The sequence below is a fragment of the Lepisosteus platostomus genome, chromosome 1 (assembly GCF_059453375.1).
Source record: "Lepisosteus platostomus isolate fLepPlt1 chromosome 1, fLepPlt1.hap1, whole genome shotgun sequence".
In the NCBI taxonomy this organism is placed as follows: Eukaryota; Metazoa; Chordata; class Actinopteri; order Semionotiformes; family Lepisosteidae; genus Lepisosteus; species Lepisosteus platostomus.
The window spans coordinates 77,173,626-77,196,775 of record NC_142611.1 but is presented as its reverse complement, the minus strand read 5'-3'; the positions used below and the strand labels follow the sequence as shown (position 1 = coordinate 77,196,775).

The window sequence follows — 23,150 nt, the reverse complement described above, 5'->3', positions numbered from 1 at the left end:
CAGGGGGGCCTCGTCATTGATCGTTACAGGTGAGACGGGGATTAGGAGGAGACCCCGACTGATGGGTGACACCGCCGTGACTCCTTCTCGAGAGAGACGCCCTTTGATTTGGAACGGCCAAGGAGGGTCAGGACACCTCGGTTTGACGCCTCCCCCCGAAGGACGGCGCCTGTTTGTGCAGCAGAGTGTCGCCATCAGGAGGCTGGGGCATAAGAGGGCCACACAGCCCGCAGGGTGAGCGCTCCCTACTGGTCCCAGTCACACCTCTTGCAGGAGCAGCAGCAGCCTGAGCTTTCCCGGGGGGGAAGCTCCCATCCGGGTGCCGGCCAGGCTCACACCTGCTGGGCTGCTGGGGGTGAGCCCAGTCGAGAGTCGCAGGGCGAGAGCTAGTCACCGGGGAGAAACGATACAAGTGAAGGATTGCTCGGCCCTCGGCACTTGAAAAGACCGACAAATGACTCGTTCCCGCCGGAGCTGATTGTACCTGCATGTGTCGTGTCGTCTTCTTCCCCCGCCCCGCTGTGTTTGCTGTATTGTCTCTGAAGCCGGCCCCCCCGAGACGAGACGGGCTGTTCCTGTGCCCCAATTAACACTTTACAGGTGCCATTCCCCGGCATTGTGGCCATTGTCGGTGCTCACACGCGATAAGATAAGGCGGAGGAGAGCGGGGCATGCCCAGCGCCAGACATTCAAGGAGGGGGCAGTGCGAGGTGAGGTGAGGTGAGGTGAGGTGCGACACGCCGGAGCCCCGACGCTGCTAACGCGGAGCACTTGTTGGACTGGCATCGAAAGGACGTGTGCGCTCGGAGCGAGCCTTCCCTGCGGCGGAGCGCGGGAACTTTCTCCCCCCCTCCCGCTGCAGGAGTTGTGTGCGCTGCAGCGGTGCCGAGAGAAAAGCACAGAAGGCAGCAGGCTCTGGAGAGCAGGTAAGAGACGGGGGCAGGCGAGCAGGCGAGCAGGCTCGTTTTTTTGGAAATTGCTGAAAAGGTTTGTTCGGTGTGTGGCAGGCGCACGTCGCGAGCTTGCGTGGCGATCTGCCGGCCTGGTGATATGTAAATGAAGCCGAATAACATCCCGGGACATGCTGCGGATGCGAAATGGCGACTGCAGATGTGTAGGAAACGACGCGCTCGTTTTCTCGCTTTGCCCTCGCTTTTGAGTGTTAGTGTGGCGTGTGAGTGTGCGAAAGAGTGGGCCCAGCAGGAGGCGGTGGCGTGCGGGGCGAGGAGCTGGCCTAGGCTGCGAGTACTGTGCTGTGAGTGCGGGCCGCTTGCAGGGGCCTGTACAACTCATACTTACCTGGCAGGGGAGATACCTTGATCAAGAAGGAGGCACCCGAGAGAACTATTACCTCAGAGATCTGTGGAGAGAAGGGAGGGAGGAAGCAGAAAATCTGTGGGAAATAGAGAGCATAGGTCAATATCTCAAGAAACTGTGAAAAACATTATCATGTTTAAGTAAAGAATGTGATTTGCACCAGAAAAAAAGAAAATTGTTGCTATGTAACTGTTACCGTGTCAAAATGTAATGAGATGTGATCATATATACTGTTTTAAGTATGTATATTAATGTAAAGCTTTCTGATTTGTGATTTCCTGTATTTTTTTGTGAAAAGAAAATAAAGTTCTTAAAAATCGAAATCGGTTCACCCAGGGCGAGGCTCGGCTATTGCACTCCGGCTGTGCTGACCCCTGCGAATTCCCCAAATGTGGGAATCTCGACTGCATAATTTCTGGTAGTGGGGGACTGCGTTCGCGCTCTCCCCTGATGTGCTTGGTCCAAGAACAGATGCAGCAGTGCGGGCGGCTTTGCCGTCTGCTGGGGAGCTGTGCTGGGTGCCGATGAAGCGGCTCCAGCGATGGGGGTGACTACAGAACCGCCCTGGGCTTTTTCGCGAGCACCGCCTGACAACGTGGTCCTCCTTTTCATGCCCGCTACAGCCAGAACGCTATTTGTATAACCACAAAAAACAATCTTGTGCTTATACACGTTAAATGTTCACCTCGTGACAAGGTACTTCACTTGTGATCTTTCAGCTTGTCTGACCCTGGTGGTCTGGCTGACTTTTGCTTTCTCCCGCTCTCTGTCCGGGGACAGTAATCCTTTATTGTTTTTCTCACACTCCATCAGTTTGACTTTGTAGTTCAGTCTGTTGCCCGTGTGTGTGTGTGTACCAGTTTGTAGTGCAATGTAACCTGACTACCTTACGTCCTGCACTCATAATATAATATATATATAGAGAGAGAGAGAAATACTGTATATCTTAAGAACAAAATCCAACACCAAAAGCTCTTCATGAGTCATTATACCCCAGCATTGAAACCGAGTTCTTACCAGCATGCAACACATTGCTCATCCAACCAGAAGATCAAGGTGTGATGGTCAACTTGAAGTGCATGAAGTAGGAGTAAAAGCAGTACCCCGAAGCAGGACCACAATTCGAAAGGAGTGGATGCCACTATTTCTCTTATTTTCTTAGTTATAGGTCCATGGAAGCATTTCAAGCTCATTACACTACTCCTCCTGGACATGAATTCCCTTTTCAAAGCGAGTCTTTTTGCTGTAGTTTGCATGGTTTAGGATGCTGATCGAGGTTAGCCTTGATTTGGTCATGGGGGCCTCGGTACTGTATGCTAATGCTAAAGACAGTTCACCAGTTTTCTGATTGTTGGGTTCTGTATCAGTGCAGGAATGTCAAATAGTGAATGGCTGTACCTCTGTTGTATCCGTGCTCAATGAACGAAATCGGTTATAAATGAATGTATGTATATTTGTACGCAAAACGAGTTGTTTATTGACTGACCTTCAATTGCAGATTTAGAGGCAGCTTCGATATTCGTTTTACAGCCGTTTTTTTTTTCATATGAATCACACGCATGCCATTCAAAGGGCCACTTTAGCGATGAGCAGATTGATCCATGTTTCTTGTGCATCTGAAGGGATGTGAGGGAGCTTCTCTTTCTGAACTGGCATGCCTTAAAAATGGACGACCGTCGCGATACCGTTTGCCAGTCAGTGTTGCTGAATGAAACAAAAGTGGGAAGATTGAAATGTTTGGTCTTTTCGTGAGCACCCCGGGAAATAAATGTCCATAGTCGAGGGTTTTTCCTCCCAAAGCCTACGGCACCAACGGCGACCCCTGCTGGCCGAGAGAGCAAAAGCTTACAGCACCTGGTATTCCCAGGCGGTCTCCCATCCAAGTACTAACCAGGCCCGACCCTGCTTAGCTTCCGAGATCAGACGAGATCGGGCGTGTTCAGGGTGGTGTGGCCGTAAGCGAAAGCAACGGCGCCTGACTCGCTACTTGAAGCTGTGTGTGGCGGGGGCTCCGTGCCCCCCGAGCGGGACTCAAGGATCGTTCGTGTGCAACTCTTTGGAAAGGAGCTGCTTTCCAAATCGCATTGCGTGCCTGGATGTTGGCGACTGTGCTCCCGTGCTCCCGTGCTCCCTTCAGTTGCCTGGCCCTGCTCTTGCCCCGCACTGGAGCAGGACAAATAAACTGCACGGAGGAGCAACAGGCAAGTCTTCACCAGACAAAAACCTCCAGTGCACAGCACACTGCAAACATTTCGGGGCTGTCGCGTGTTTATTTCAGCACATAAAGCGCGCGGCGCCTCCGCCCTCTTGTGGCCTTGCGGCGTCAGAGCAAGAGGCTCCTTCTCGCTGCCCTTCCGCTGTGTTGCAGGGCCCCGAGAGGGAACCCGGAGCGCGCACTTTGTGGGGGGGCGGGGGACCGCGTTCGCGCTCTGCCCCCGGTCTCTTGCGCGAGTACTAAATCTCACGGCGCCAGCCAGCGGCCAGGAGACGAGTACAATTTCGCGGGACAGGGGGGCCTCGTCATTGATCGTTACAGGTGAGACGGGGATTAGGAGGAGACCCCGACTGATGGGTGACACCGCCGTGACTCCTTCTCGAGAGAGACGCCCTGGGATTTGGAACGGCCAAGGAGGGTCAGGACACCTCGGTTTGACGCCTCCCCCCGAAGGACGGCGCCTGTTTGTGCAGCAGAGTGTCGCCATCAGGAGGCTGGGGCATAAGAGGGCCACACAGCCCGCAGGGTGAGCGCTCCCTACTGGTCCCAGTCACACCTCTTGCAGGAGCAGCAGCAGCCTGAGCTTTCCCGGGGGGGAAGCTCCCATCCGGGTGCCGGCCAGGCTCACACCTGCTGGGCTGCCGGGGGTGAGCCCAGTCGAGAGTCGCAGGGCGAGACCTAGTCACCGGGGAGAAACGATACAAGTGAAGGATTGCTCGGCCCTCGGCACTTGAAAAGACCGACAAATGACTCGTTCCCGCCGGAGCTGATTGTACCTGCATGTGTCGTGTCGTCTTCTTCCCCCGCCCCGCTGTGTTTGCTGTATTGTCTCTGAAGCCGGCCCCCCCGAGACGAGACGGGCTGTTCCTGTGCCCCAATTAACACTTTACAGGTGCCATTCCCCGGCATTGTGGCCATTGTCGGTGCTCACACGCGATAAGATAAGGCGGAGGAGAGCGGGGCATGCCCAGCGCCAGACATTCAAGGAGGGGGCAGTGCGAGGTGAGGTGAGGTGAGGTGAGGTGCGACACGCCGGAGCCCCGACGCTGCTAACGCGGAGCACTTGTTGGACTGGCATCGACAGGACGTGTGCGCTCGGAGCGAGCCTTCCCTGCGGCGGAGCGCGGGAACTTTCTCCCCCCCTCCCGCTGCAGGAGTTGTGTGCGCTGCAGCGGTGCCGAGAGAAAAGCACAGAAGGCAGCAGGCTCTGGAGAGCAGGTAAGAGACGGAGCCTTGTGGGCAGGCGAGCAGGCGAGCAGGCTCGTTTTTTTGGAAATTGCTGAAAAGGTTTGTTCGGTGTGTGGCAGGCGCACGTCGCGAGCTTGCGTGGCGATCTGCCGGCCTGGTGATATGTAAATGAGGCCGAATAACATCCCGGGACATGCTGCGGATGCGAAATGGCGACTGCAGATGTGTAGGAAACGACGCGCTCGTTTTCTCGCTTTGCCCTCGCTTTTGAGTGTTAGTGTGGCGTGTGAGTGTGCGAAAGAGTGGGCCCAGCAGGAGGCGGTGGCGTGCGGGGCGAGGAGCTGGCCTAGGCTGCGAGTACTGTGCTGTGAGTGCGGCCCGCTTGCAGGGGCCTGTACAACTCATACTTACCTGGCAGGGGAGATACCTTGATCAAGAAGGAGGTTCACCCAGGGCGAGGCTTGGCCATTGCACTCCGGCTGTGCTGACCCCTGCGAATTCCCCAAATGTGGGAATCTCGACTGCATAATTTCTGGTAGTGGGGGACTGCGTTCGCGCTCTCCCCTGATGTGCTTGGTCCAAGAACAGATGCAGCAGTGCGGGCGGCTTTGCCGTCTGCTGGGGAGCTGTGCTGGGTGCCGATGAAGCGGCTCCAGCGATGGGGGTGACTACAGAACCGCCCTGGGCTTTTTCGCGAGCACCGCCTGACAACGTGGTCCTCCTTTTCATGCCCGCTACAGCCAGAACGCTATTTGTATAACCACAAAAAACAATCTTGTGCTTATACACGTTAAATGTTCACCTCGTGACAAGGTACTTCAATTGTGATCTTTCAGCTTGTCTGACCCTGGTGGTCTGGCTGACTTTTGCTTTCTCCCGCTCTCTGTCCGGGGATAGTAATCCTTTATTGTTTTTCTCACACTCCATCAGTTTGACTTTGTAGTTCAGTCTGTTGCCCGTGTGTGTGTGTACCAGTTTGTAGTGCAATGTAACCTGACTACCTTACGTCCTGCACTCATAATATAATATATATATAGAGAGAGAGAAATACTGTATATCTTAAGAACAAAATCCAACACCAAAAGCTCTTCATGAGTCATTATACCCCAGCATTGAAACCGAGTTCTTACCAGCATGCAACACATTGCTCATCCAACCAGAAGATCAAGGTGTGATGGTCAACTTGAAGTGCATGAAGTAGGAGTAAAAGCAGTACCCCGAAGCAGGACCACAATTCGAAAGGAGTGGATGCCACTATTTCTCTTATTTTCTTAGTTATAGGTCCATGGAAGCATTTCAAGCTCATTACACTACTCCTCCTGGACATGAATTCCCTTTTCAAAGCGAGTCTTTTTGCTGTAGTTTGCATGGTTTAGGATGCTGATCGAGGTTAACCTTGATTTGGTCATGGGGGCCTCGGTACTGTATGCTAATGCTAAAGACAGTTCACCAGTTTTCTGATTGTTGGGTTCTGTATCAGTGCAGGAATGTCAAATAGTGAATGGCTGTACCTCTGTTGTATCCGTGCTCAATGAACGAAATCGGTTATAAATGAATGTATGTATATTTGTACGCAAAACGAGTTGTTTATTGACTGACCTTCAATTGCAGATTTAGAGGCAGCTTCGATATTCGTTTTACAGCCGTTTTTTTTTTCATATGAATCACACGCATGCCATTCAAAGGGCCACTTTAGCGATGAGCAGATTGATCCATGTTTCTTGTGCATCTGAAGGGATGTGAGGGAGCTTCTCTTTCTGAACTGGCATGCCTTAAAAATGGACGACCGTCGCGATACCGTTTGCCAGTCAGTGTTGCTGAATGAAACAAAAGTGGGAAGATTGAAATGTTTGGTCTTTTCGTGAGCACCCCGGGAAATAAATGTCCATAGTCGAGGGTTTTTCCTCCCAAAGCCTACGGCACCAACGGCGACCCCTGCTGGCCGAGAGAGCAAAAGCTTACAGCACCTGGTATTCCCAGGCGGTCTCCCATCCAAGTACTAACCAGGCCCGACCCTGCTTAGCTTCCGAGATCAGACGAGATCGGGCGTGTTCAGGGTGGTGTGGCCGTAAGCGAAAGCAACGGCGCCTGACTCGCTACTTGAAGCTGTGTGTGGCGGGGGCTCCGTGCCCCCCGAGTGGGACTCAAGGATCGTTCGTGTGCAACTCTTTGGAAAGGAGCTGCTTTCCAAATCGCATTGCGTGCCTGGATGTTGGCGACTGTGCGACTGTGCGACTGTGCTCCCTTCAGTTGCCTGGCCCTGCTCTTGCCCCGCACTGGAGCAGGACAAATAAACTGCACGGAGGAGCAACAGGCAAGTCTTCACCAGACAAAAACCTCCAGTGCACAGCACACTGCAAACATTTCGGGGCTGTCGCGTGTTTATTTCAGCACATAAAGCGCGCGGCGCCTCCGCCCTCTTGTGGCCTTGCGGCGTCAGAGCAAGAGGCTCCTTCTCGCTGCCCTTCCGCTGTGTTGCAGGGCCCCGAGAGGGAACCCGGAGCGCGCACTTTGTGGGGGGGCGGGGGACCGCGTTCGCGCTCTGCCCCCGGTCTCTTGCGCGAGTACTAAATCTCACGGCGCCAGCCAGCGGCCAGGAGACGAGTACAATTTCGCGGGACAGGGGGGCCTCGTCATTGATCGTTACAGGTGAGACGGGGATTAGGAGGAGACCCCGACTGATGGGTGACACCGCCGTGACTCCTTCTCGAGAGAGACGCCCTGGGATTTGGAACGGCCAAGGAGGGTCAGGACACCTCGGTTTGACGCCTCCCCCCGAAGGACGGCGCCTGTTTGTGCAGCAGAGTGTCGCCATCAGGAGGCTGGGGCATAAGAGGGCCACACAGCCCGCAGGGTGAGCGCTCCCTACTGGTCCCAGTCACACCTCTTGCAGGAGCAGCAGCAGCCTGAGCTTTCCCGGGGGGGAAGCTCCCATCCGGGTGCCGGCCAGGCTCACACCTGCTGGGCTGCCGGGGGTGAGCCCAGTCGAGAGTCGCAGGGCGAGACCTAGTCACCGGGGAGAAACGATACAAGTGAAGGATTGCTCGGCTCTCGGCTCTTGAAAAGACCGACAAATGACTCGTTCCCGCCGGAGCTGATTGTACCCGCATGTGTCGTGTCGTCTTCTTCCCCCGCCCCGCTGTGTTTGCTGTATTGTCTCTGAAGCCGGCCCCCCCGAGACGAGACGGGCTGTTCCTGTGCCCCAATTAACACTTTACAGGTGCCATTCCCCGGCATTGTGGCCATTGTCGGTGCTCACACGCGATAAGATAAGGCGGAGGAGAGCGGGGCATGCCCAGCGCCAGACATTCAAGGAGGGGGCAGTGCGAGGTGAGGTGAGGTGAGGTGAGGTGCGACACGCCGGAGCCCCGACGCTGCTAACGCGGAGCACTTGTTGGACTGGCATCGAAAGGACGTGTGCGCTCGGAGCGAGCCTTCCCTGCGGCGGAGCGCGGGAACTTTCTCCCCCCCTCCCGCTGCAGGAGTTGTGTGCGCTGCAGCGGTGCCGAGAGAAAAGCACAGAAGGCAGCAGGCTCTGGAGAGCAGGTAAGAGACGGAGCCTTGTGGGCAGGCGAGCAGGCGAGCAGGCTCGTTTTTTTGGAAATTGCTGAAAAGGTTTGTTCGGTGTGTGGCAGGCGCACGTCGCGAGCTTGCGTGGCGATCTGCCGGCCTGGTGATATGTAAATGAGGCCGAATAACATCCCGGGACATGCTGCGGATGCGAAATGGCGACTGCAGATGTGTAGGAAACGACGCGCTCGTTTTCTCGCTTTGCCCTCGCTTTTGAGTGTTAGTGTGGCGTGTGAGTGTGCGAAAGAGTGGGCCCAGCAGGAGGCGGTGGCGTGCGGGGCGAGGAGCTGGCCTAGGCTGCGAGTACTGTGCTGTGAGTGCGGGCCGCTTGCAGGGGCCTGTACAACTCATACTTACCTGGCAGGGGAGATACCTTGATCAAGAAGGAGGTTCACCCAGGGCGAGGCTCGGCCATTGCACTCCGGCTGTGCTGACCCCTGCGAATTCCCCAAATGTGGGAATCTCGACTGCATAATTTCTGGTAGTGGGGGACTGCGTTCGCGCTCTCCCCTGATGTGCTTGGTCCAAGAACAGATGCAGCAGTGCGGGCGGCTTTGCCGTCTGCTGGGGAGCTGTGCTGGGTGCCGATGAAGCGGCTCCAGCGATGGGGGTGACTACAGAACCGCCCTGGGCTTTTTCGCGAGCACCGCCTGACAACGTGGTCCTCCTTTTCATGCCCGCTACAGCCAGAACGCTATTTGTATAACCACAAAAAACAATCTTGTGCTTATACACGTTAAATGTTCACCTCGTGACAAGGTACTTCAATTGTGATCTTTCAGCTTGTCTGACCCTGGTGGTCTGGCTGACTTTTGCTTTCTCCCGCTCTCTGTCCGGGGATAGTAATCCTTTATTGTTTTTCTCACACTCCATCAGTTTGACTTTGTAGTTCAGTCTGTTGCCCGTGTGTGTGTGTACCAGTTTGTAGTGCAATGTAACCTGACTACCTTACGTCCTGCACTCATAATATAATATATATATAGAGAGAGAGAAATACTGTATATCTTAAGAACAAAATCCAACACCAAAAGCTCTTCATGAGTCATTATACCCCAGCATTGAAACCGAGTTCTTACCAGCATGCAACACATTGCTCATCCAACCAGAAGATCAAGGTGTGATGGTCAACTTGAAGTGCATGAAGTAGGAGTAAAAGCAGTACCCCGAAGCAGGACCACAATTCGAAAGGAGTGGATGCCACTATTTCTCTTATTTTCTTAGTTATAGGTCCATGGAAGCATTTCAAGCTCATTACACTACTCCTCCTGGACATGAATTCCCTTTTCAAAGCGAGTCTTTTTGCTGTAGTTTGCATGGTTTAGGATGCTGATCGAGGTTAGCCTTGATTTGGTCATGGGGGCCTCGGTACTGTATGCTAATGCTAAAGACAGTTCACCAGTTTTCTGATTGTTGGGTTCTGTATCAGTGCAGGAATGTCAAATAGTGAATGGCTGTACCTCTGTTGTATCCGTGCTCAATGAACGAAATCGGTTATAAATGAATGTATGTATATTTGTACGCAAAACGAGTTGTTTATTGACTGACCTTCAATTGCAGATTTAGAGGCAGCTTCGATATTCGTTTTGCAGCCGTTTTTTTTTCATATGAATCACACGCATGCCATTCAAAGGGCCACTTTAGCGATGAGCAGATTGATCCATGTTTCTTGTGCATCTGAAGGGATGTGAGGGAGCTTCTCTTTCTGAACTGGCATGCCTTAAAAATGGACGACCGTCGCGATACCGTTTGCCAGTCAGTGTTGCTGAATGAAACAAAAGTGGGAAGATTGAAATGTTTGGTCTTTTCGTGAGCACCCCGGGAAATAAATGTCCATAGTCGAGGGTTTTTCCTCCCAAAGCCTACGGCACCAACGGCGACCCCTGCTGGCCGAGAGAGCAAAAGCTTACAGCACCTGGTATTCCCAGGCGGTCTCCCATCCAAGTACTAACCAGGCCCGACCCTGCTTAGCTTCCGAGATCAGACGAGATCGGGCGTGTTCAGGGTGGTGTGGCCGTAAGCGAAAGCAACGGCGCCTGACTCGCTACTTGAAGCTGTGTGTGGCGGGGGCTCCGGGCCCCCCGAGCGGGACTCAAGGATCGTTCGTGTGCAACTCTTTGGAAAGGAGCTGCTTTCCAAATCGCATTGCGTGCCTGGATGTTGGCCACTGTGCGACTGTGCGACTGTGCTCCCTTCAGTTGCCTGGCCCTGCTCTTGCCCCGCACTGGAGCAGGACAAATAAACTGCACGGAGGAGCAACAGGCAAGTCTTCACCAGACAAAAACCTCCAGTGCACAGCACACTGCAAACATTTCGGGGCTGTCGCGTGTTTATTTCAGCACATAAAGCGCGCGGCGCCTCCGCCCTCTTGTGGCCTTGCGGCGTCAGAGCAAGAGGCTCCTTCTCGCTGCCCTTCCGCTGTGTTGCAGGGCCCCGAGAGGGAACCCGGAGCGCGCACTTTGTGGGGGGGCGGGGGACCGCGTTCGCGCTCTGCCCCCGGTCTCTTGCGCGAGTACTAAATCTCACGGCGCCAGCCAGCGGCCAGGAGACGAGTACAATTTCGCGGGACAGGGGGGCCTCGTCATTGATCGTTACAGGTGAGACGGGGATTAGGAGGAGACCCCGACTGATGGGTGACACCGCCGTGACTCCTCGAGAGAGACGCCCTGGGATTTGGAACGGCCAAGGAGGGTCAGGACACCTCGGTTTGACGCCTCCCCCCGAAGGACGGCGCCTGTTTGTGCAGCAGAGTGTCGCCATCAGGAGGCTGGGGCATAAGAGGGCCACACAGCCCGCAGGGTGAGCGCTCCCTACTGGTCCCAGTCACACCTCTTGCAGGAGCAGCAGCAGCCTGAGCTTTCCCGGGGGGGAAGCTCCCATCCGGGTGCCGGCCAGGCTCACACCTGCTGGGCTGCTGGGGGTGAGCCCAGTCGAGAGTCGCAGGGCGAGAGCTAGTCACCGGGGAGAAACGATACAAGTGAAGGATTGCTCGGCCCTCGGCACTTGAAAAGACCGACAAATGACTCGTTCCCGCCGGAGCTGATTGTACCTGCATGTGTCGTGTCGTCTTCTTCCCCCGCCCCGCTGTGTTTGCTGTATTGTCTCTGAAGCCGGCCCCCCCGAGACGAGACGGGCTGTTCCTGTGCCCCAATTAACACTTTACAGGTGCCATTCCCCGGCATTGTGGCCATTGTCGGTGCTCACACGCGATAAGATAAGGCGGAGGAGAGCGGGGCATGCCCAGCGCCAGACATTCAAGGAGGGGGCAGTGCGAGGTGAGGTGAGGTGAGGTGAGGTGCGACACGCCGGAGCCCCGACGCTGCTAACGCGGAGCACTTGTTGGACTGGCATCGAAAGGACGTGTGCGCTCGGAGCGAGCCTTCCCTGCGGCGGAGCGCGGGAACTTTCTCCCCCCCTCCCGCTGCAGGAGTTGTGTGCGCTGCAGCGGTGCCGAGAGAAAAGCACAGAAGGCAGCAGGCTCTGGAGAGCAGGTAAGAGACGGGGGCAGGCGAGCAGGCGAGCAGGCTCGTTTTTTTGGAAATTGCTGAAAAGGTTTGTTCGGTGTGTGGCAGGCGCACGTCGCGAGCTTGCGTGGCGATCTGCCGGCCTGGTGATATGTAAATGAGGCCGAATTGCATCCCGGGACATGCTGCGGATGCGAAATGGCGACTGCAGATGTGTAGGAAACGACGCGCTCGTTTTCTCGCTTTGCCCTCGCTTTTGAGTGTTAGTGTGGCGTGTGAGTGTGCGAAAGAGTGGGCCCAGCAGGAGGCGGTGGCGTGCGGGGCGAGGAGCTGGCCTAGGCTGCGAGTACTGTGCTGTGAGTGCGGCCCGCTTGCAGGGGCCTGTACAACTCATACTTACCTGGCAGGGGAGATACCTTGATCAGCCTGTAGGTGGAGTAGTTGGATTGTTTTTCTTTTGTTGGAAGCAGTGTTCGATTTGCGGTTTTTGAAATGGCAACCTTTGGATCCCGTAAGAATGCTGTACGTTTTGAGCTCTTGGATGACCTCTTCATGGATCGTATGCAGTTCAGCAGAAAAGTGTTACAGAAGGAACTTGGCTTTGAACCTCGGCACTTGGATTTCATCTTCGCTCTCCCAGGTCAGAAAGCATTTGAGGTTGTATTTGCTACCTATCCTCTGTTTGAACAATGCGTGGATGTGTTTGAGGCAAAAAGAGGCAAAGTTCCTGCACTTGAGAAGATCAACTTGCAGCCTCTGACACAGAGAGAGAGGAAAACGGTGCATGTTGTTATGTTCTCGGAACTGGCAAAGACGGAGGACATTCACACCTGGCTTAACCAGTACTGCACCGTCCACCATGGAACTGAGGTTAGAGATGTTGATGGTATAAAAACAGGAGCAAGGAAATTCGAGGTTCGCTTGCTACCGGACAGCGTAAATGGAGGCTTAAGGCACCTGCCCTCTACAATCCGGCTGGGCGCCTGCAATGGCTATGTGTTTTATGTGGGACAACCAAAGGTGTGTCGGCGCTGTGGTGCTGTGGGACACCTGGCATCGTCCTGCACTGTGAAATGCTGCAAGACCTGTGGCAAACAGGGACATTTAGCCTCTGACTGTTCAATGCTGCCAAAGTGCAATTTATGTGGCTCGGAAGGACACGTTTTTAAGAACTGCCCTCACGCCTACGCCAATAAACTCAAAATGAGAAAGGATGAGGCAGTGCTTGTTTCAGCCAAACCGGCCCGAAAATCCAAAGCAAACAACAAGTCAAACAAAGAACCCTTGTTGGACAAAGACTCTCAGCCTCCAGCCAGGATCAGTCCTGCTGTGGCTCCGGGGCTGGTGGAAGAGAAATCCACTACGCCCCCACAACCGCAGACTGCACCAGACAAGCACGAGGGTTTGAAAACCCCCGAGAACAGCGAGGACCCCTCCCCCACTCCTGCTCCTCAGAACGAGGGCCAGTGTGGGGCCCCCCGGTGGAGCGGGTCCAGCGAGGATACCCAGGATTCAGCGGAGCTGCTTTTCTCAGACTCTGCAAGTGCTACAGATGCCCTCCTCTCCTCCATCCAGTCCACCACGGAGGATCTGCAGCAGCTGGTGGGTGAGGGGGAAGAGGAGACTGGTGCATCGGCTGCACCCCTTTCCCCTCAGTGCTCCCAGGAGCTGGACTTGAGGAAAAGAAAAAATGACTCTGTTTTCTCCCCGAGCGAGGAGGAAGGAGAGCATGGCGATGGGGACAGCTGGAACCTCTCCACCCCTCCCTCTACCCCCTTCCTTGAAATGGACTCTGTGAACGCTTTTACTGCTGCCACCCTGATGAAGGCTCATTCAGAGGATGGCTGGCAGGAAATTGGTAAGAAGAAAAAGAAAAAGAAAAAGGTAACAGGTGAGACCGAAGAGAAATGTGTTTTGTAAAGACTGGTTCCACTTTCTTATGTAATATGGCTCTTAACATAATTTCTCTTAACACAAGAGGTATCAATGACAGAGTTAAATGCCAGTCTGTCTTTGATTACCTCCAGCAGAGAGAGGGAGATGTGTTGATGTTGCAGGAGTGTGCTTTAGCCTATCAAGAGAGGTATAAAAGTTTTGAAGATAGGTGGGATAAAGGGCCTTCTGTTTGGTCAGGGGACAATAACAACAGAGCCTCTGGCGTGGCCATTCTTTTCAAAGGATGGGCATTCAAATTGAAAAGTATTCAGAGGGTCATAGATGGCAGGTTGCTGTGTGTGGATGTGGAATGGGGGACCGTTAACCTGCGGCTAATCAATGTGTATTGCCCTACTGACGTAGGAGGAAGGGTGGAGCTACTCAAGGCACTCTCCCCCCTATTGTTATGCAGCACAGACGTGATAGTGGGAGGGGATTTTAATTGTATCTTAGAGCACACAGACAGGCAGTCTAGCTCGCCGATAAAATTGGATTCCAGCTCACTGGCCCTGCAAAACTTAGTTCAAGACTTTAAACTCTCAGACACATATAGATGTATATATCCCACAACAGCAGGATATACATGGTCAGGGAGGAATAGCAGCTCCAGAATTGACTATTGCTTTGTCTCAGAGAGAGTGAAAGTTGTTGGGGTCACTCTTCAGCCTGTCTTCTTCTCAGATCATCAGGCTTTAGGGTGTAGAGTGGAACTCCAGGGCGGGACTGTCTTTGGCCCAGGCCTCTGGAAACTCAACACAAAGCTGCTAGAGAACGAGGGGGTAGTATCCCGCTACAAGGAGAAACTATCACAGTGGCTGTCCTTGCAGTGTCTGTACGGGTCAGTAGGAGAGTGGTGGGAGGAGGTGAAGGTGAGGACAAAGGCCTTTTTCATGGCTGAGGGAAGGAAGGCTGCTGCCAGACGGAGAGGAGTGCTAGCCAGGAAACAGAGGCAGCTGCAGCGTCTCTACACGATGCTGCACAGTGGCTTCGATGTGCTCGAGGATATCGCCCTTTTAAAAAAGGACATCCGGAGCATAGCCGAAGAAAGTAGTCGAGGAGTGCTGTTAAGAAGCAGAGTGCAGTTCTTGGAAGAAAATGAGAAGTGTACTCGCTTCTTTTTCAGGAAAGTGGTAGGCTCCAAGACTGTCATGGAAAGTGTAGTTGATGAGGAGGGACGAGAGAGAACAGAGCCGAGTGCTATCCTCTCCTGCACCGAGGCCTTCTACTCAAGACTGTACAGCTCTACAGAGGTAAAGGATGAAGATATTCATTTTTTTACCTCAAAGCTAGAAAACATTTTGAGTGAAGAAGATAGGGAAGTACTTGAGAGGGATTTGACAGTAGAAGAGCTGAGACAGGCTATGGAGAGCTTACAGAAGGGGAAAACTCCGGGTGCTGACGGGCTCCCTAAAGAATTTTATTGCACCTTTTGGGATCTGCTTCAGGATCCGCTACTGCTCCTATTCGAGGAAAGCTACAAGACAGAATTGCTGCCTGACTCCTTAAGAGAAGGCACTATCTCTCTCTTGTTTAAGAAAGGAGCAAAAAATGACATAAAGAACTGGAGACCCCTCAGCCTGTTAGGCGTGGACACTAAGATCCTGTCCAAAGCCCTTTTCCTGCGCCTACAAAATGTAGTGGCCTCACTGGTAGGGAAAGAACAGACTTGTGGGATAGCAGGACGCCTGATGAGCGACAACCTGGCCTTGTTGAGGGATGTCTGTCTGTACTCTGAGGATCGCTCCCTCCCTCTGTGCATTTTAGGTGTAGACCTAGAAAAGGCCTTTGACCGCCTAAACCGGCAGTACTTAACATCGGTACTTGAGCACATGAAGTTTGGCCCCATCATGAGAAAGTGGATTAACCTGCTGTACACAGGTAGCAACAGCAGAGTCATGGTTAATGGCAATAGATCACGCACCTTTGAAGTCTGTTCAGGGGTGAGGCAGGGCTGCCCATTATCCCCCTTGTTATTCGTTTTGGCTATGGAGCCCTTAGCCTGTGCCTTGCGCCAGGATCAGGCCATTAATGGGATACCAGTGCCTGGAAGTGGGGGAGGAGAGGTAAAGACATCTCTATACATGGATGACGTCACCCTGCTCCTCTCTGACAATGCCTCAATTAGCAGAGCTCTGCAGTGCTGTGATCGGTTCTCTTTGGCTTCCTCCGCAAAAATTAACACATCTAAGAGTGAGATTTTTTATCAGAACTGGAGGGAGCCAAAAGAAGGACATGATCTCAGGCTGCAAGAGAAGAGAATTAAGGTCCTGGGGGTGTATTTTGGAGAAGAGATGGGAACAGTAAATTGGCAGAACAAATTGCCAATCTTAAACAAAAAACTGATGCAATGGAAGGACCGAGACCTCACCATGACAGGGAAGGTGCTGGTCATCAAAGCCGAGCTCTTGCCTGTCTTGAATTTTCTGGCTTCTACCTTCCCAATCCCACACCGTGTTGCGGCGGTGCTGAGGAGATTGATGTTTCAATTTCTATGGGGTGGGAAGCAGGAAAGACTCAGAAGGGAAATAATGTACAGGCCGCTACCCTCAGGGGGGAAGTCTGTCCCAGATATTGCTACGAAGCTGCTGTGCATTTTCCTGGCCTCTGTGCTGAGAGGCTTTGCAACAGCACCTGCAGCGCGTACCTGGACTTATTTTTCCAGGCTCTGGGTAGGTAGGGAGGTGTTCAGAGTGTGGGGTGTCAGACCCAAGCTGGACGTCCCACTCTCTGACACATGCCCTGCAATTTATGGGACAGTTAAAAGTTTTCTAAGATCTCACCCAATTGGCCATATTCCCCTCCGAGATGTCAGCGTCCAAAAACTGGAAGATTTCGTAGCACCCCAGAACAATAGGCAGACCCCTGTGGGCATTTTAACATCAGCCCAAACAAGGAAGGTGTGGAAACACACATCCTCTAAATTTCTGTGCAACATTCACAGAGATTTAGCCTGGAGTGTCGTCCACCAGTGCTTACCGGTACGAACTTTCTTGTACCGTAGGGGCCTCACCCCCAGCCCTCGCTGCGTTAGGGTGGGCTGCGGCGAGGAGGAGACTGTGACCCATCTCCTGTGGTCCTGCTTTTTTGCTAAGGCCTTCTGGACACAGTTTGAAGATTGGTTGCAGGCTCTCTCGCCCCAATTTACCCTGACCGCTGCTTTCATCATATACGGCATCTCTCCTGTCAAGCTTCCTCCTGACATGTTTGACAGGATCTGGGCCGTGGTGAACAGTGGGAAAGACGCCCTGTGGAGAGTGAGGAACATGGGGCTGTTCAAAGGCATCGAGGTCCCAGTCAAGGCAGCAGGTAGCCTGGCCCTGTTCATCACCCGAGAGAACTATTACCTCAGAGATCTGTGGAGAGAAGGGAGGGAGGAAGCAGAAAATCTGTGGGAAATAGAGAGCATTGGACAGTATCTCAAGAAACTGTGAAAAACATTATCATGTTTAAATAAAGAATGTGATTTGCACCAGAAAAAAAGAAAATTGTTGCTATGTAACTGTTACCGTGTCAAAATGTAATGAGATGTGATCATATATACTGTTTTAAGTATGTATATTAATGTAAAGCTTTCTGATTTGTGATTTCCTGTATTTTTTTGTGAAAAGAAAATAAAGTTCTTAAATCGGTTCACCCAGGGCGAGGCTCGGCCATTGCACTCCGGCTGTGCTGACCCCTGCGAATTCCCCAAATGTGGGAATCTCGACTGCATAATTTCTGGTAGTGGGGGACTGCGTTCGCGCTCTCCCCTGATGTGCTTGGTCCAAGAACAGATGCAGCAGTGCGGGCGGCTTTGCCGTCTGCTGGGGAGCTGTGCTGGGTGCCGATGAAGCGGCTCCAGCGATGGGGGTGACTACAGAACCGCCCTGGGCTTTTTCGCGAGCACCGCCTGACAACGTGGTCCTCCTTTTCATACCCGCTACAGCCAGAACGCTATTTGTATAACCACAAAAAACAATCTTGTGCTTATACACGTTAAATGTTCACCTCGTGACAAGGTACTTCAATTGTGATCTTTCAGCTTGTCTGACCCTGGTGGTCTGGCTGACTTTTGCTTTCTCCCGCTCTCTGTCCGGGGATAGTAATCCTTTATTGTTTTTCTCACACTCCATCAGTTTGACTTTGTAGTTCAGTCTGTTGCCCGTGTGTGTGTGTACCAGTTTGTAGTGCAATGTAACCTGACTACCTTACGTCCTGCACTCATAATATAATATATATATATAGAGAGAGAGAAATACTGTATATCTTAAGAACAAAATCCAACACCAAAAGCTCTTCATGAGTCATTATACCCCAGCATTGAAACCGAGTTCTTACCAGCATGCAACACATTGCTCATCCAACCAGAAGATCAAGGTGTGATGGTCAACTTGAAGTGCATGAAGTAGGAGTAAAAGCAGTACCCCGAAGCAGGACCACAATTCGAAAGGAGTGGATGCCACTATTTCTCTTATTTTCTTAGTTATAGGTCCATGGAAGCATTTCAAGCTCATTACACTACTCCTCCTGGACATGAATTCCCTTTTCAAAGCGAGTCTTTTTGCTGTAGTTTGCATGGTTTAGGATGCTGATCGAGGTTAGCCTTGATTTGGTCATGGGGGCCTCGGTACTGTATGCTAATGCTAAAGACAGTTCACCAGTTTTCTGATTGTTGGGTTCTGTATCAGTGCAGGAATGTCAAATAGTGAATGGCTGTACCTCTGTTGTATCCGTGCTCAATGAACGAAATCGGTTATAAATGAATGTATGTATATTTGTACGCAAAACGAGTTGTTTATTGACTGACCTTCAATTGCAGATTTAGAGGCAGCTTCGATATTCGTTTTACAGCCGTTTTTTTTTCATATGAATCACACGCATGCCATTCAAAGGGCCACTTTAGCGATGAGCAGATTGATCCATGTTTCTTGTGCATCTGAAGGGATGTGAGGGAGCTTCTCTTTCTGAACTGGCATGCCTTAAAAATGGACGACCGTCGCGATACCGTTTGCCAGTCAGTGTTGCTGAATGAAACAAAAGTGGGAAGATTGAAATGTTTGGTCTTTTCGTGAGCACCCCGGGAAATAAATGTCCATAGTCGAGGGTTTTTCCTCCCAAAGCCTACGGCACCAACGGCGACCCCTGCTGGCCGAGAGAGCAAAAGCTTACAGCACCTGGTATTCCCAGGCGGTCTTCCATCCAAGTACTAACCAGGCCCGACCCTGCTTAGCTTCCGAGATCAGACGAGATCGGGCGTGTTCAGGGTGGTGTGGCCGTAAGCGAAAGCAACGGCGCCTGACTCGCTACTTGAAGCTGTGTGTGGCGGGGGCTCCGTGCCCCCCGAGCGGGACTCAAGGATCGTTCGTGTGCAACTCTTTGGAAAGGAGCTGCTTTCCAAATCGCATTGCGTGCCTGGATGTTGGCCACTGTGCGACTGTGCGACTGTGCTCCCTTCAGTTGCCTGGCCCTGCTCTTGCCCCGCACTGGAGCAGGACAAATAAACTGCACGGAGGAGCAACAGGCAAGTCTTCACCAGACAAAAACCTCCAGTGCACAGCACACTGCAAACATTTCGGGGCTGTCGCGTGTTTATTTCAGCACATAAAGCGCGCGGCGCCTCCGCCCTCTTGTGGCCTTGCGGCGTCAGAGCAAGAGGCTCCTTCTCGCTGCCCTTCCGCTGTGTTGCAGGGCCCCGAGAGGGAACCCGGAGCGCGCACTTTGTGGGGGGGCGGGGGACCGCGTTCGCGCTCTGCCCCCGGTCTCTTGCGCGAGTACTAAATCTCACGGCGCCAGCCAGCGGCCAGGAGACGAGTACAATTTCGCGGGACAGGGGGGCCTCGTCATTGATCGTTACAGGTGAGACGGGGATTAGGAGGAGACCCCGACTGATGGGTGACACCGCCGTGACTCCTTCTCGAGAGAGACGCCCTTTGATTTGGAACGGCCAAGGAGGGTCAGGACACCTCGGTTTGACGCCTCCCCCCGAAGGACGGCGCCTGTTTGTGCAGCAGAGTGTCGCCATCAGGAGGCTGGGGCATAAGAGGGCCACACAGCCCGCAGGGTGAGCGCTCCCTACTGGTCCCAGTCACACCTCTTGCAGGAGCAGCAGCAGCCTGAGCTTTCCCGGGGGGGAAGCTCCCATCCGGGTGCCGGCCAGGCTCACACCTGCTGGGCTGCTGGGGGTGAGCCCAGTCGAGAGTCGCAGGGCGAGAGCTAGTCACCGGGGAGAAACGATACAAGTGAAGGATTGCTCGGCCCTCGGCACTTGAAAAGACCGACAAATGACTCGTTCCCGCCGGAGCTGATTGTACCTGCATGTGTCGTGTCGTCTTCTTCCCCCGCCCCGCTGTGTTTGCTGTATTGTCTCTGAAGCCGGCCCCCCCGAGACGAGACGGGCTGTTCCTGTGCCCCAATTAACACTTTACAGGTGCCATTCCCCGGCATTGTGGCCATTGTCGGTGCTCACACGCGATAAGATAAGGCGGAGGAGAGCGGGGCATGCCCAGCGCCAGACATTCAAGGAGGGGGCAGTGCGAGGTGAGGTGAGGTGAGGTGAGGTGCGACACGCCGGAGCCCCGACGCTGCTAACGCGGAGCACTTGTTGGACTGGCATCGAAAGGACGTGTGCGCTCGGAGCGAGCCTTCCCTGCGGCGGAGCGCGGGAACTTTCTCCCCCCCTCCCGCTGCAGGAGTTGTGTGCGCTGCAGCGGTGCCGAGAGAAAAGCACAGAAGGCAGCAGGCTCTGGAGAGCAGGTAAGAGACGGGGGCAGGCGAGCAGGCGAGCAGGCTCGTTTTTTTGGAAATTGCTGAAAAGGTTTGTTCGGTGTGTGGCAGGCGCACGTCGCGAGCTTGCGTGGCGATCTGCCGGCCTGGTGATATGTAAATGAAGCCGAATAACATCCCGGGACATGCTGCGGATGCGAAATGGCGACTGCAGATGTGTAGGAAACGACGCGCTCGTTTTCTCGCTTTGCCCTCGCTTTTGAGTGTTAGTGTGGCGTGTGAGTGTGCGAAAGAGTGGGCCCAGCAGGAGGCGGTGGCGTGCGGGGCGAGGAGCTGGCCTAGGCTGCGAGTACTGTGCTGTGAGTGCGGGCCGCTTGCAGGGGCCTGTATAACTCATACTTACCTGGCAGGGGAGATACCTTGATCAAGAAGGAGGCACCCGAGAGAACTATTACCTCAGAGATCTGTGGAGAGAAGGGAGGGAGGAAGCAGAAAATCTGTGGGAAATAGAGAGCATAGGTCAATATCTCAAGAAACTGTGAAAAACATTATCATGTTTAAGTAAAGAATGTGATTTGCACCAGAAAAAAAGAAAATTGTTGCTATGTAACTGTTACCGTGTCAAAATGTAATGAGATGTGATCATATATACTGTTTTAAGTATGTATATTAATGTAAAGCTTTCTGATTTGTGATTTCCTGTATTTTTTTGTGAAAAGAAAATAAAGTTCTTAAAAATCGAAATCGGTTCACCCAGGGCGAGGCTCGGCTATTGCACTCCGGCTGTGCTGACCCCTGCGAATTCCCCAAATGTGGGAATCTCGACTGCATAATTTCTGGTAGTGGGGGACTGCGTTCGCGCTCTCCCCTGATGTGCTTGGTCCAAGAACAGATGCAGCAGTGCGGGCGGCTTTGCCGTCTGCTGGGGAGCTGTGCTGGGTGCCGATGAAGCGGCTCCAGCGATGGGGGTGACTACAGAACCGCCCTGGGCTTTTTCGCGAGCACCGCCTGACAACGTGGTCCTCCTTTTCATGCCCGCTACAGCCAGAACGCTATTTGTATAACCACAAAAAACAATCTTGTGCTTATACACGTTAAATGTTCACCTCGTGACAAGGTACTTCACTTGTGATCTTTCAGCTTGTCTGACCCTGGTGGTCTGGCTGACTTTTGCTTTCTCCCGCTCTCTGTCCGGGGACAGTAATCCTTTATTGTTTTTCTCACACTCCATCAGTTTGACTTTGTAGTTCAGTCTGTTGCCCGTGTGTGTGTGTGTACCAGTTTGTAGTGCAATGTAACCTGACTACCTTACGTCCTGCACTCATAATATAATATATATATAGAGAGAGAGAGAAATACTGTATATCTTAAGAACAAAATCCAACACCAAAAGCTCTTCATGAGTCATTATACCCCAGCATTGAAACCGAGTTCTTACCAGCATGCAACACATTGCTCATCCAACCAGAAGATCAAGGTGTGATGGTCAACTTGAAGTGCATGAAGTAGGAGTAAAAGCAGTACCCCGAAGCAGGACCACAATTCGAAAGGAGTGGATGCCACTATTTCTCTTATTTTCTTAGTTATAGGTCCATGGAAGCATTTCAAGCTCATTACACTACTCCTCCTGGACATGAATTCCCTTTTCAAAGCGAGTCTTTTTGCTGTAGTTTGCATGGTTTAGGATGCTGATCGAGGTTAGCCTTGATTTGGTCATGGGGGCCTCGGTACTGTATGCTAATGCTAAAGACAGTTCACCAGTTTTCTGATTGTTGGGTTCTGTATCAGTGCAGGAATGTCAAATAGTGAATGGCTGTACCTCTGTTGTATCCGTGCTCAATGAACGAAATCGGTTATAAATGAATGTATGTATATTTGTACGCAAAACGAGTTGTTTATTGACTGACCTTCAATTGCAGATTTAGAGGCAGCTTCGATATTCGTTTTACAGCCGTTTTTTTTTTCATATGAATCACACGCATGCCATTCAAAGGGCCACTTTAGCGATGAGCAGATTGATCCATGTTTCTTGTGCATCTGAAGGGATGTGAGGGAGCTTCTCTTTCTGAACTGGCATGCCTTAAAAATGGACGACCGTCGCGATACCGTTTGCCAGTCAGTGTTGCTGAATGAAACAAAAGTGGGAAGATTGAAATGTTTGGTCTTTTCGTGAGCACCCCGGGAAATAAATGTCCATAGTCGAGGGTTTTTCCTCCCAAAGCCTACGGCACCAACGGCGACCCCTGCTGGCCGAGAGAGCAAAAGCTTACAGCACCTGGTATTCCCAGGCGGTCTCCCATCCAAGTACTAACCAGGCCCGACCCTGCTTAGCTTCCGAGATCAGACGAGATCGGGCGTGTTCAGGGTGGTGTGGCCGTAAGCGAAAGCAACGGCGCCTGACTCGCTACTTGAAGCTGTGTGTGGCGGGGGCTCCGTGCCCCCCGAGCGGGACTCAAGGATCGTTCGTGTGCAACTCTTTGGAAAGGAGCTGCTTTCCAAATCGCATTGCGTGCCTGGATGTTGGCGACTGTGCTCCCGTGCTCCCGTGCTCCCTTCAGTTGCCTGGCCCTGCTCTTGCCCCGCACTGGAGCAGGACAAATAAACTGCACGGAGGAGCAACAGGCAAGTCTTCACCAGACAAAAACCTCCAGTGCACAGCACACTGCAAACATTTCGGGGCTGTCGCGTGTTTATTTCAGCACATAAAGCGCGCGGCGCCTCCGCCCTCTTGTGGCCTTGCGGCGTCAGAGCAAGAGGCTCCT

General features: G+C 52.9%; 10 non-coding genes across 10 annotated transcripts; 5 read left to right on the top strand and 5 right to left on the bottom strand.

Moving 5' to 3' along the window:
- Nucleotides 1–1,597: 1,597 nt before the first annotated feature.
- LOC148678770 (U1 spliceosomal RNA) lies at nt 1,598–1,767 on the top strand. The gene has a single exon (XR_015940284.1). It is a non-coding gene; the product is annotated as a U1 spliceosomal RNA (small nuclear RNA).
- A 1,392-nt stretch (nt 1,768–3,159) lies between these two features.
- LOC148678769 (5S ribosomal RNA) lies at nt 3,160–3,278 on the bottom strand. The gene has a single exon (XR_015940479.1). It is a non-coding gene; the product is annotated as a 5S ribosomal RNA (ribosomal RNA).
- A 1,845-nt stretch (nt 3,279–5,123) lies between these two features.
- On the top strand, nt 5,124–5,287 carry LOC148678768 (U1 spliceosomal RNA). Its single transcript, XR_015940194.1, has one exon. It is a non-coding gene; the product is annotated as a U1 spliceosomal RNA (small nuclear RNA).
- Nucleotides 5,288–6,675: 1,388 nt separating this feature from the next.
- LOC148678767 (5S ribosomal RNA) lies at nt 6,676–6,794 on the bottom strand. Its single transcript, XR_015940477.1, has one exon. It is a non-coding gene; the product is annotated as a 5S ribosomal RNA (ribosomal RNA).
- Nucleotides 6,795–8,639: 1,845 nt separating this feature from the next.
- On the top strand, nt 8,640–8,803 carry LOC148678766 (U1 spliceosomal RNA). Its single transcript, XR_015940776.1, has one exon. It is a non-coding gene; the product is annotated as a U1 spliceosomal RNA (small nuclear RNA).
- Nucleotides 8,804–10,190: 1,387 nt separating this feature from the next.
- Nucleotides 10,191–10,309, bottom strand: LOC148678765 (5S ribosomal RNA). Its single transcript, XR_015940476.1, has one exon. It is a non-coding gene; the product is annotated as a 5S ribosomal RNA (ribosomal RNA).
- A 6,967-nt stretch (nt 10,310–17,276) lies between these two features.
- LOC148678764 (U1 spliceosomal RNA) lies at nt 17,277–17,438 on the top strand. Its single transcript, XR_015940230.1, has one exon. It is a non-coding gene; the product is annotated as a U1 spliceosomal RNA (small nuclear RNA).
- Nucleotides 17,439–18,827: 1,389 nt separating this feature from the next.
- Nucleotides 18,828–18,946, bottom strand: LOC148678763 (5S ribosomal RNA). Its single transcript, XR_015940755.1, has one exon. It is a non-coding gene; the product is annotated as a 5S ribosomal RNA (ribosomal RNA).
- Nucleotides 18,947–21,089: 2,143 nt separating this feature from the next.
- On the top strand, nt 21,090–21,259 carry LOC148678762 (U1 spliceosomal RNA). The gene has a single exon (XR_015940279.1). It is a non-coding gene; the product is annotated as a U1 spliceosomal RNA (small nuclear RNA).
- A 1,392-nt stretch (nt 21,260–22,651) lies between these two features.
- LOC148678761 (5S ribosomal RNA) lies at nt 22,652–22,770 on the bottom strand. Its single transcript, XR_015940475.1, has one exon. It is a non-coding gene; the product is annotated as a 5S ribosomal RNA (ribosomal RNA).
- Nucleotides 22,771–23,150: the final 380 nt, after the last annotated feature.